This window comes from Helianthus annuus, chromosome 17, assembly GCF_002127325.2.
Source record: "Helianthus annuus cultivar XRQ/B chromosome 17, HanXRQr2.0-SUNRISE, whole genome shotgun sequence".
Classification (NCBI taxonomy): Eukaryota; Viridiplantae; Streptophyta; class Magnoliopsida; order Asterales; family Asteraceae; genus Helianthus; species Helianthus annuus.
In genome coordinates this window covers 127,294,127-127,305,266 of record NC_035449.2, presented here as the reverse complement: position 1 = coordinate 127,305,266, position 11,140 = coordinate 127,294,127, and positions in this window count along the sequence as shown.

Here is an 11,140-nt window from a genome sequence, read left to right as displayed (position 1 = left end):
AAAGATATTTTGGTAAAAGTAATCTTGAAAAACAAATTGCAATAAATTCTCATCTTGCTAAAATCATCCAGCTTGAAAAAGAAGCTGAAAGTGATCGAAATAAAATTGCTGAATTAGAAAATAAGTTGAAAAGTTTTGTGACTTCTGCACCATATGTGTGTCCAGAACCGATCAATGCTGTTCCAATAAGTGACAATGTCACAAATTTTGACAAAGTCAAAATTGAGGATTGTGATGATAAAACTGATGATGAAAATGATAAAAATGAGAAAAGAAAAATATTTTTAGAATTAAAAGAAAAATTCAAAAAATACTGTTTTGAAATCTACTGAAATAGGTGAATGCTCAAAGAAAAAACTGGTTAAGAAGATTGTAGAACAGAAACAAAAAATTCCAAATTCAAAAAATTTTCAAAATGATAATAAAAGCTCATCAGTTCAATCATCCAATCAAGATAAAAAAACCACAAAAATTGAAAAATCAAAACTCACAAAAAATTGGTAATATGTGGTCCAGGTTTGACCACAGTGCTCAAGCGTCAAATCAAGCTTATAGGAGAAGTCATGAGTACTACAAAGCAACTCAATGCTATGATCTAAGTGTGTGGTATTAAAATGGTGTACGATATGAAAGTGAGAAGAGGTATGATAACAGAGTGTGTTACTTATGTGGTTATCAAGGACACATTGCTGTTAACTGCCAGAGACAGAGCTTTGAGATAAGAAGATGTTATGAATGCCAAATCAAAGGTCACATTGCTAGAGATTGCCCAATGAGATCAAATGAAAGATCGAGGGCTGAATCTCAGAAAATAGCAAAGAAATCAGTCAAAGTCGAAGTAAAGCCCAAAGAACAGAAAGTTCAAAAACAGAAAGTGAAGCTTTCACAAGGGCAGAAAGGCAGACTGAGGAAGAAGAGGAAGAAAGCACGAGAGTATCTCGAAAGGATTTTGTCCTCGGATACAACAAGAAAATCAGAGAAGAGTTCTGATAAATCGTCTTGCTCTCCAAAGAATGACAAATCAAGCAAAACGAATTCATCAGATGCAAATCTGAGGACAGAATGGAGTTTGAAGAAAAGAAAAGTTCCTGGCAATGAATCTAACTTGTCAAAGTCAGATGAGCCACGTTCTGGCGATGATTCTGATTCGTCAAAATCAGAGGAGCCACAAGTTGAGCTCAAAAGTGAAAATTCAGTTCCGCCAATGGATGACACAAACTTTCCACCATTGCGAACTGAAAATTTTAAACAAAAAGTTGGTAAAGTGAAAATTTCGAATCAATTCTATTCTGAAAAGAAAGAATTCGATGTCGAAAAGGCTTTTAATAACAAAGTGAAAAATATTTTTGGAAAAATGGTTGAGGGTAAGGTAAAAGGAGTTAAAGAATTTTATGAATCAAAAAGAAATAATCAAACCCCGAGTAAAATTGAAAAGATCACACCCACGGCTGGTCAGGCTTGGGTGCCTGCATTCATTGCTTAAAATCCTGACTTGTCGGAACTCCCAAGTTGGTAATTGGGGAGTAGGAATCGGCATCTTTCTTGAGAAATTCAGAGGTTGGTAACTGCGATATTTCGACTTACAAGTGGTTAATCAAGGACATTAAGTTGTACTTGATTCAACTATCTTACAAGTGGTATGATTATTGGAAATTTTTTTTGTGATGAACTTACAAGTGGTTGAAAAACAATGTGATGAAACCCCATGTTTGTGAAATGACAGATAAACTAATTTTCCGGAAAAACCATTTTGGTTAAAACAAACTTAAGTGTTTTGAAATCCTAATGGGAAAATAGTTTGTTGTCAGGGGGAGTTCTGATTGTTTAAGCCAAGTGGATGGCGAATTGAAGCAATTCTCATCAAGTTGTCATTTTACTTTGTACAGTTTACTGCTTTGTTTTTCAAATTTTCCCGGAAAATCAAAATTGAAACATATTTTGATTTTAGGGGGAGAAAAATTTTAAAAAAATTAGAAAATTTGAAAAATCAAAAACATTGAAAATTCAAAAATGAGTTTTTTTTGTGAAAAAAGAGGAAATGATAGTAAATCAGTGGACTATCACAGCATGCTAAAGAAATGAAATGTCAAATGTAATAAACGGTTTCACTAAAGATATGACGATAGGCTCCGCTAGACTAGTAGATTTGTGATAACGATACAAACTTAAATGAAAAAGCCTAGTTCTAGTGGGAAACGCGGTTGAAAGCACAGTACTTAGTTTTGTCCTTCTTGATTGTGTGCCTACTCAGTAATCGCTGAATGCTTAAAGAGCATAAAAACCGGTCAGTTTGTGAACTTTCTCAACTTGCTGAAAAAGTCACTGTGATTGTGCATTTCATTTTGCAAAGATTTAAACTTGTTTTATTTTCTTTATTTTGTTTAAGCATTGGACATCCTCTACGTGTACATGAGTATTGACCTGGTTGTTATTGCCTAAACGTTCTGCTTTATTTTCTTTGGTGTTTCGTTTAAGCTTTGGACCTCCTCTGCGTATACGGAAGTATCGACCTGGTGGTTAAAGCCTAAACAACTTCAACTTGTTTTTATTTCTTATTTTGTTTAAACATTGGACTTTCTCTATGTATACGGAAGTATCGACCTGATTGTTAATGTTTAAACATTCTGCGTTGTTTTCGCACATATCACAGTTGATGAAAGTTTAAAGGCATTACTTGAGTTAGTGTATTGCATGATGAGGGGATATGCTGAGATCGTGGGGTCCATAATATTTTAGTGCAAAATTAATATACCTTAAAGTATCGGTAATCATTTTCAAAAGTTTTTAGATTGAGCTTAAGGGGACAATTATATCGTTAATTAACGTGAATTGTTTAGAACTTAAAATGTCTAAAAGCTTAACGGGCTTGTGATGTGTCTCAAAAACTGATATGATCCTCTTTCACAAACTCACAAAAATATTATATGTAAATATTTCTTTACTGCTTTTCATTAAAGACAAATATCCAAAAAGATTTTAGTGAGTTTTAGCATGAAATTTTGAAAAATCCAAAAAGATTTTCGACAACTGATGTTGGAGAGCTGATATTCAAAATTCTAAGTTCTAAACAGGAAGAACAAAGGTTTGGGAAAGTTTGTTGGAAATGAAAATTGTTTTTGAAATGACTAATTGGCTCATTAATTTGAAATCAATTTAATCATTTTAAATACAAGTGATAAGCATAAAGTCAAATCTTATTGTTGATTAAAGTATGTGTAGGTATGCAGCTAATGAATGCCAGACTACGATCCCGACAGCTGAGTCTAAGAGGGAGTCTAAAGACAAGCTCAACGCAATGGGGAGTGTGCATTCAAGGAGCCAGATAACTATTTTGGAGGAACATGTATACGGAAAGCCAGGTGTCGATCCCAAAAGCACGAAAGCTTGACGAAAGGGGGAGCCTAAAGTAAGAGACTACCAAGAGGGAGAGCAACTGAAGCTAAAGACAGATGCACGGGGATTTTTTTCGAGAAAGAGAAAGACAAGATGCTACGAGATTGACTGCGGCAATATCCAAGGGGGAGTCTGTTAGTGCAGTAATGTCTATCGCCTTCGTCAATCCGAGCCGTAGCGAGAAACCGAAGAAATCAAGCTTATATTGTAACAATTAGATAGAATTAGCAAGGTGGCATTTTGGTAATTACTGAGAAGTCTCATTAATTCCAAGGGCTATAAATAGGAGAGTTATGTCATAATTTGTAAGACTATTGCTCATTTTGGTGATTTAGGAGATTTAAGTCTAGAGAGAGAAAGTCTAGAGAGAGAAAGTACTCTCTACGTGATTCTTGTATTGTACACGTCATATCTTTCAATAGATTCACGGTTCTAGTACGTTATTGTGTGTTCGGTCACGCACGTTCACGGATTCCGCACGTCGAACGTTCTTTACGCAATCGAACTGTAACATTTGTGCTTGAAATCAGTGTGAACAGTTCAGTTATCAATAAAACAATGTTATTTAATATCAATGTTTGTTTGTTTATGTTTTACATTTTCCATGTTTTTGACTTTTGTTCAATTTTAAACTCTAAATCGCGTTTTGGAGAGTTATACGCAAACTAGTGCGTAAACGTACTCAGTTTAATGCGACAAATACTCCGGAACATCAACATATACTTAACATACCTTAAATAACCTTTACATGATTTAGAAATAAGTTTTGAAGGCTTTGGTATGACAAAAACAAGTTTATTCGCTTACAGGGACTAAACTTGGCAAACTGCGAAAGTATAACGATTCGTACTAAAACAGACATTCCGAAACATGACCATAAGTTAAACATACCATAAATATCCTTTACATAGCTTAGAAATAGGCTTTGATGGGTTCGGTATGCTAAAATAAACTTTTGGATCATTCAGGGACTAAAAGTGTCAAAAAGTGCATAAGTTTGCACTTTTGTGACACCTGTGTCACTTCAGCCATCAAACAAATACCAAACCAATGAAATATTGTATTTCATACTTGGTATTTGTATAAACATGTTTATCATTCGCACATATCAACTCTTGTTCGATCTCAGGCTTTAGATCGCTTTCTAGAGGGTTATACGCGCACTAATGCGTAAATATAACCAGTTTAATGAAACAAACACTCCGGAATAGTGACATAGGCTTAACATACCTAAAATAACCTTTACATAACTTAGAAATAAGTTTTGGAAGGTTTGGTATGCCGAAATCAAGTTTATTCGCTTACAGGGACTAAATATGACAAACTGCGAAAGTATGCCAATCTGAACTGTAACGAACATTCCGGAACATGATCATAAGTTAAACATACCCTAAATATCCTCTACATAGCTTAGAAATAGGCTTTGAGGGGTTCGGTGTGCTAAAATAAACTTTATGCTCATTCAGGGACTAAAAGCGTCAAAAAGTGCATAAGTTTGCACTTTCGCGCATAACTTACGCTCTGAATACATCCGGACATCCAAAAATTTATGTAAGCATTAAAATATTATGTTTTAATGTTTGGTATGAGAAAAATCCATTCGTCGCTCAATTTGGATCGTTTTTCGCACTTATGCGCATTCCGTCGTAATTAAGCGAACATCGCGATCGTACGACCAAATGAACCGACATCCGAGATATTTTTGAGCATGTTTTGAGTTCCCTATACTTTAACTTCATTTTAGAGGCTTGAAATGAGGTTAACGGGCCTTAAACATGTCGAAAATGGACTTAAAAGCATGCAGGGGCTAAAACTGTCATTTTTCAAAGTTGCTGCTGATCTGACATGGCCAGGCGGCCCGCCTACACTTCTGGTAACTCCCAAGCGGGCCGCATCAGGCTCCGAGTTCTGCAAAAATGTTGCAAACAGCTGTTTGCAGCTGTTTAGCACTTCAAAACCCCTTGCAAATGGTTTTTATCAATCCTAGGGGCTCCCATGGGTTTGTAATTCAGTGGGTATGTGTTGTACGGCTCAGATTTAACGCTTGGGGAACAAGAAACGATCTTAACGGTTCCATGTTTCCTATAAATACCCCCCCATGTCTTGCTCATTTTCCCTCACATTTGAAATCTGATTCAAAGCTCTCCAAGTGGAAGTTTATATACTTCCTACCTGAGAGTGAATCGGGTTCAACTCTTGCGGGGACCTTCTGTAAGTATTCTTTCGCGTTTTTCGTTCGTTTTAGCGTTAAAGTCAAACTGCGTTTGACTTTCTGCATTGACCAGTTTATGGTCAATGCGAAGTTCGTTTGAACTTCATAACGTGAGCGTAATCACGATGGTTATGGTCCCTAGTGACTATACCTACTGATTACCACGTTATCTAGGCTCAGTGACGAGTCATAGTTTCGGCAAAAATGCGTTTTCTCGCGTATTTTGTAACCAAACTACTCTAGGGTATTAAAACCGTTTGTTTTAATACCAAACATGTTTTCTAAACATTACTAAACATGTTCTAGCATGTTTAGCTCGTCACATTTAGATTTGTGCTTGTTTAGGGTCGTAAAGGTAAGCGATCTAATCAATCGCCTATGCTTACGAACCCGACCCATTTGGTCGATCTTTAGGATCCGACCAAACACTTTAGGTGACCATAGTTGTATAGGGAATAACCTTCCGAGGTTATACCTTATGGTCACGTCGTTTAAGTAGTTGTATGATAAGTAGTTCTTATGCCTTAGGTAAATTACCAAAATGCCCTTTTTGCGTTAAAATTTATTTTAAGCCTATGTAACATAATTTTTGACATATAAACTGTTTTGGCAACAATATTAAACATGGTAAGGCATATCATGCTTGTCATAGGACTAGTTAGGCATTCTGAACGCGTTTTACGCAAACGACGCGTTAAAGTAGCATAAGCTACCTAAACGGGTCGTAATGGGTCGTAAGCACTTAGGTTAGGTTTCATTTTAGTATGTGGGCTTTGTTTAACCATATCATATGAGTTCCAATACTCATTTGGTTTACGAAACCTCATATTATCCAATCCCCCGATTTAGGTCCGGTTATTTATGTAGTTATCTATATAGGGTGCCGTTTGATTCCGTGATCCCTCTAGCTTTGCTTGGTTGTTGTTCAAGACTTCTAAGCACCCTCAGGTGAGTACATAGTCCCCTCTTTTACTGTTTTCCAAACATTTTGGGGTGAAACACATGTGCCTACTTGTTACTTTCGTGCTTTCTTGTTTTCACATCATATGCTTGCTATGTTCTTTAGTACACTATTAGTACATGATTTCGTTATGTTTTGCTATGTATGTTTACTTAGCATGCTAGCACATTGTTTTACATTACATTTCTTTTGCTATGTATGTTTACTTAACATGCTAGCACATTGTTTTTCATGACTTTTCTGCTTTGTATGTTTACTTAGCATACTTAGTACATCGTTTTCACATAACTTGTTTACATTTGGTATGACATTTGGTTTGCATAAACGGTTCTTTACTACATTCATTAACATTAGCTACGTCGCTCGGTAGTAAGTAATGGTACCATAGGACTTGACAAATCCCGTTCCTGACACCCTAGGTTTGTTTGGGTGTAAGGAATGTCTGAATCCGAAAACATTTTACTTTGATAACCTTTTCTCTAAGGTTATCCTGCTGTCTCAAGGCTTGAATGTAATGCGTTAACTTACCACATAAATGTTTGTATCAATAAAACAAGCTTTTACTTGGCAAAACATAACTTTTTCATTTATTCAAAATACGTTGTTTTGTTCCTTTTTACTTATGGTTAAGTATTCTCATTTTGTTACTTACCATACATAACTTTTGTTTACACTTAACTACATAACTACATTTTGGGTTTTAAACATTGACAATGGTTTAGACAAGAACATTTGATGATTGGTTTTAACATGGACTTTATACATTGGTGGTTTGTTTAATGACTTAAGTGACGATATGTGTGTAGTATGATACAAGCATGGTGGATACGCCGCTGGTACTTCCTATATATAAGTGCTTGTATTGTATTACATGTCATAGCGTTATTTAAATCATTTAGTTTGGACTTATACATTTTTACACAAATAACACATTTTCACAAGACTTCGTTTTACAAAAACAACTTGTTTATTACAACTTATTTCTACTTGGTTATTCTTTTAACCATACGTTATTCTTATATTTATATACATATCATTTGATTTACACGCTTTTCAAATGATTTACAAAACAAAACATTTTACAAGGTTCATGACTAACTTTTATTAAACCTTTTCTTAAACTTAAGTCATGAATCCTATTTTCACAAAACCTTTGTTACTCACAGGCATTTTTATGCTGACGTACATATTTTCACATGTGTTTCAGGAGCTAATGCATAGGACGATCGTGACACGCTAGGGTGGACTCGGGCCTTAGTGACATAAAACAGAGCTAGACTTAGTTTAATTATGTTATGTACTCTTTATTTCAGTAGTTTTAAGGCAATGTAGCATGTTGGTTCTTGTTTTGAACAATGTATTTCCACCCTTGGGTGATGAATAAAATATTATTTTAATTACCTTGGTTGTGGAACAATAATTCTGTTACAACACTCCCCGACGTTTCCGCCACGATTTGATGTTTTACGTGGTCGGGGTGTGGCAGAAGAGTTGGTATCAGAGCTCATGGTTATAGGGAATTAGGTTATTAGTAATGCTTTGACCTAGTCTATAACCTTCCTAGGACCCTAACGCGAGTTTACTTGCGTTTAGTCATAAAACAATACCGTCACTTATCCTTAGGTGACAACCACAACAGGAACATAAATTTGATCCGCTTTGAAAACTAATCATCTGTTCTAGGATGATTGATTACCAGGTTTTGAACCCTCTAAGTTTTCAAAACTCGTCAAAGTTTGGGTCTAAATAATGTGAACACGTGCAAACTGGAAGAGTGAATGCCTGTACTCTGAGTTTTCTGTCTAAGGCTAGAGTGTTCGTACAAATCCGCAGTATCGGACCAGTCACTCTTACCTGGGAACTCTTGGGGTGAGTGTTCACTTATAGGCGAGCATGTCTTCAGCAATGCATCATTATGACCCGCTTACTTTGATTCTTCACCATCTCATTTGTTTGCCTTAGGTAACAAACAAATGATCGCAATTTCTATGCGTTGTCATTTTGTTTTGATCACCTGATAACCTTTCACTTGTATCTTCCTATGTCTTTCATTTTCTTCTAGAATGTCTCTTTATCTCAGCCACGGTCAGATGTCCGAGCAAACAGCTAAATTTGCCCAACAAATGGGCGAAGTTATTTTGAAGTCTGTGGATCTAGACATTGCCATGTCTCGTCTCAAAAATAGAGCCACTCAAGAGTCACTGTGGAAAGCAGAAGTCGAGCTTGCACCAAAATCAAAGAAGCGTAAAGCTTCAAGGAAACCCGCTGCTGTCACATCAAATCAAGCAGGACCTAGCCAAGTGGCAACGCCACTAGCTAAGAAGCCCTACAACGGAACTGCACCCTTGTGCAACCGATGTACCCTTCATCATCATGCCAGTGTAAAGTGCCGCAAATGCCTAATTTGTGGACTTATTGGCCATACAGCAAGAGTTTGCTCAGCTGCAGCAGCACCAAATCAAGCTGGCAACAATCCTACACAAGCTCGTTCTTGCTACAACTGTGGCGAGATGGGCCATTTCCGAAGGAATTGCCCGAAGGTTGTCGATGCAAATCCAACCCTTGGATGAGCATTTGGCCGAGCAAAAGATATTGCTGTCTTATGCCTTTGTTTCTTTTGTTTTCTTGTATTGTGAAACAATCTGTCTTGTTCATAAATAAAAGTCGTTGTTAGCAATTCTGATGTACAAGTGTAGTTACATGTGTGTATGGCATTTCCCTATGGTACCTACATTAAGGAACTATGTTCTTTACAAACTACTCTTGTGATTCTCCCTTTCAAGTGATCGCTCATGATTTCCTCGAAAATTTTAAGTACTCGTTTCATTCTAGGAGACGAAGTACAAGAAATAAAGCAAAATTGTGAGTAATCGTGCTTTTTGCACATCTGTGCCTTTGAATCCTTGGTTAGATAACTAAGGGTATTTTCAAATTTCATACCCATTACGTTCTGATTTTTTTCAACATGCATAACATAAGTTTTCAAAACAACTTTCATGATTTCAAAATGTTATTAGTACAATATAATTACTTTATCAAGTGCATGATTTCAAAAGCACCATTCATGTTTTCAAAAACCTTATACATAATTTTAAAATTCATCTTGCATGATTTTAAAACATTTTTATAAATATACCTACCTAATACACCTACTTTATGATTTCAAAAAGTATTATATATAAGGTTTCCAAAAACATTAAACACATTTTAGAACCCCATGCATAGTTTTCAAAATATTTTCCTCATTCATTGACTTAACCTTCAAATTCCGCTTCATATGTCGCCTTGGCATATCTAGCATCTCAACTTGATAAGCATTTTTACTTCATGTTTTGACTTAAGCACATCCAGTGCAAGGTTTCAAAACATCTTCAACTTCAAAAATCCATATGGGATCTTCTTATCATTACAATTAGATCCTTGTGAATAATTATCATTCAAATCAGAGTCCTTAATTGGATTCTTTGTGTACCTTAATTTGAACATTTCGGTTCTTTACAATCGAAATCGAATTTCCTATTTAAGATCTTTCTATCTTCATAGTTGGATTCTTGATAACGTTTAAAGCACCAATCAAAATCCACTGATTGGATACCTGGTGTGCTTTAAATGCATGTGCTCAGTTAACAGAACAAATTAAATCATGACAAATTTAAAATCAAGATAAACAATTTTGTGGTTATGTGACTATGTGTTTATGCATTTTACGTTTTCTTTTTTGCATATTTTATACTCTGGATATTCGTTATTCAAATCCTCGTAGAACCTTTCATATCTTCATATGAGGGATTCGTAGTAGGATATTCAAAAGGTACTACCTTAAATCTTTAATGGGCTTCTACGTAATCGTTAAGACCCTTGGATTTTATAGTACCATTCCATAATTCAAAGAGACCCCTTTTAGTGGTTTAGGTCAAAAGATTGATTCAGAATCTGGTTAAGAATGACATATGGTGATATGGCTGAACAGACTCCTTGGTGGTCTATTTAAATCATTCATTGATTTAATTAAAAGAACCTATGGTGGTCTAGGCACAATCATCACCGGCTCGTCCATTGTTTCCTTCCCCTACACATTATAAGATGCACTACGTGACTATGCAAGGAATTACGTAATTATGGATGCATACATAATTACAAAGTTCAGTGCATGGAAACCACAGTAAGACTTAATATGTGTAAGAACCAATAGTGGCAATCATAACAAAATGTGAACAATGTAATAGAGGTACGGTGGACGCACCAATAACGCTTTATATACTTATATATAAGTGACCTTCTCACATTGCAAGCATGATGTTATTTAAAAGTTACTAGAAGTTCAGGACTTTAACCAGTGTTGTTCGATCTTTTCAACTTCACGTTTCAAGCTCTCACAAGTTTCCTCTAAATAAATTTCGGGACGAAATTTCCTGAAGTAGGGGAGACCGTGACACCTGTGTCACTTCAGCCATCAAACAAATACCAAACCAATGAAATATTGTATTTCATACTTGGGATTTGTGTCACACCCCGACCACGTGGAACAACAAAACGTGGCGGAAACATGGGGGTGTGTTGTAACAGAATCATTG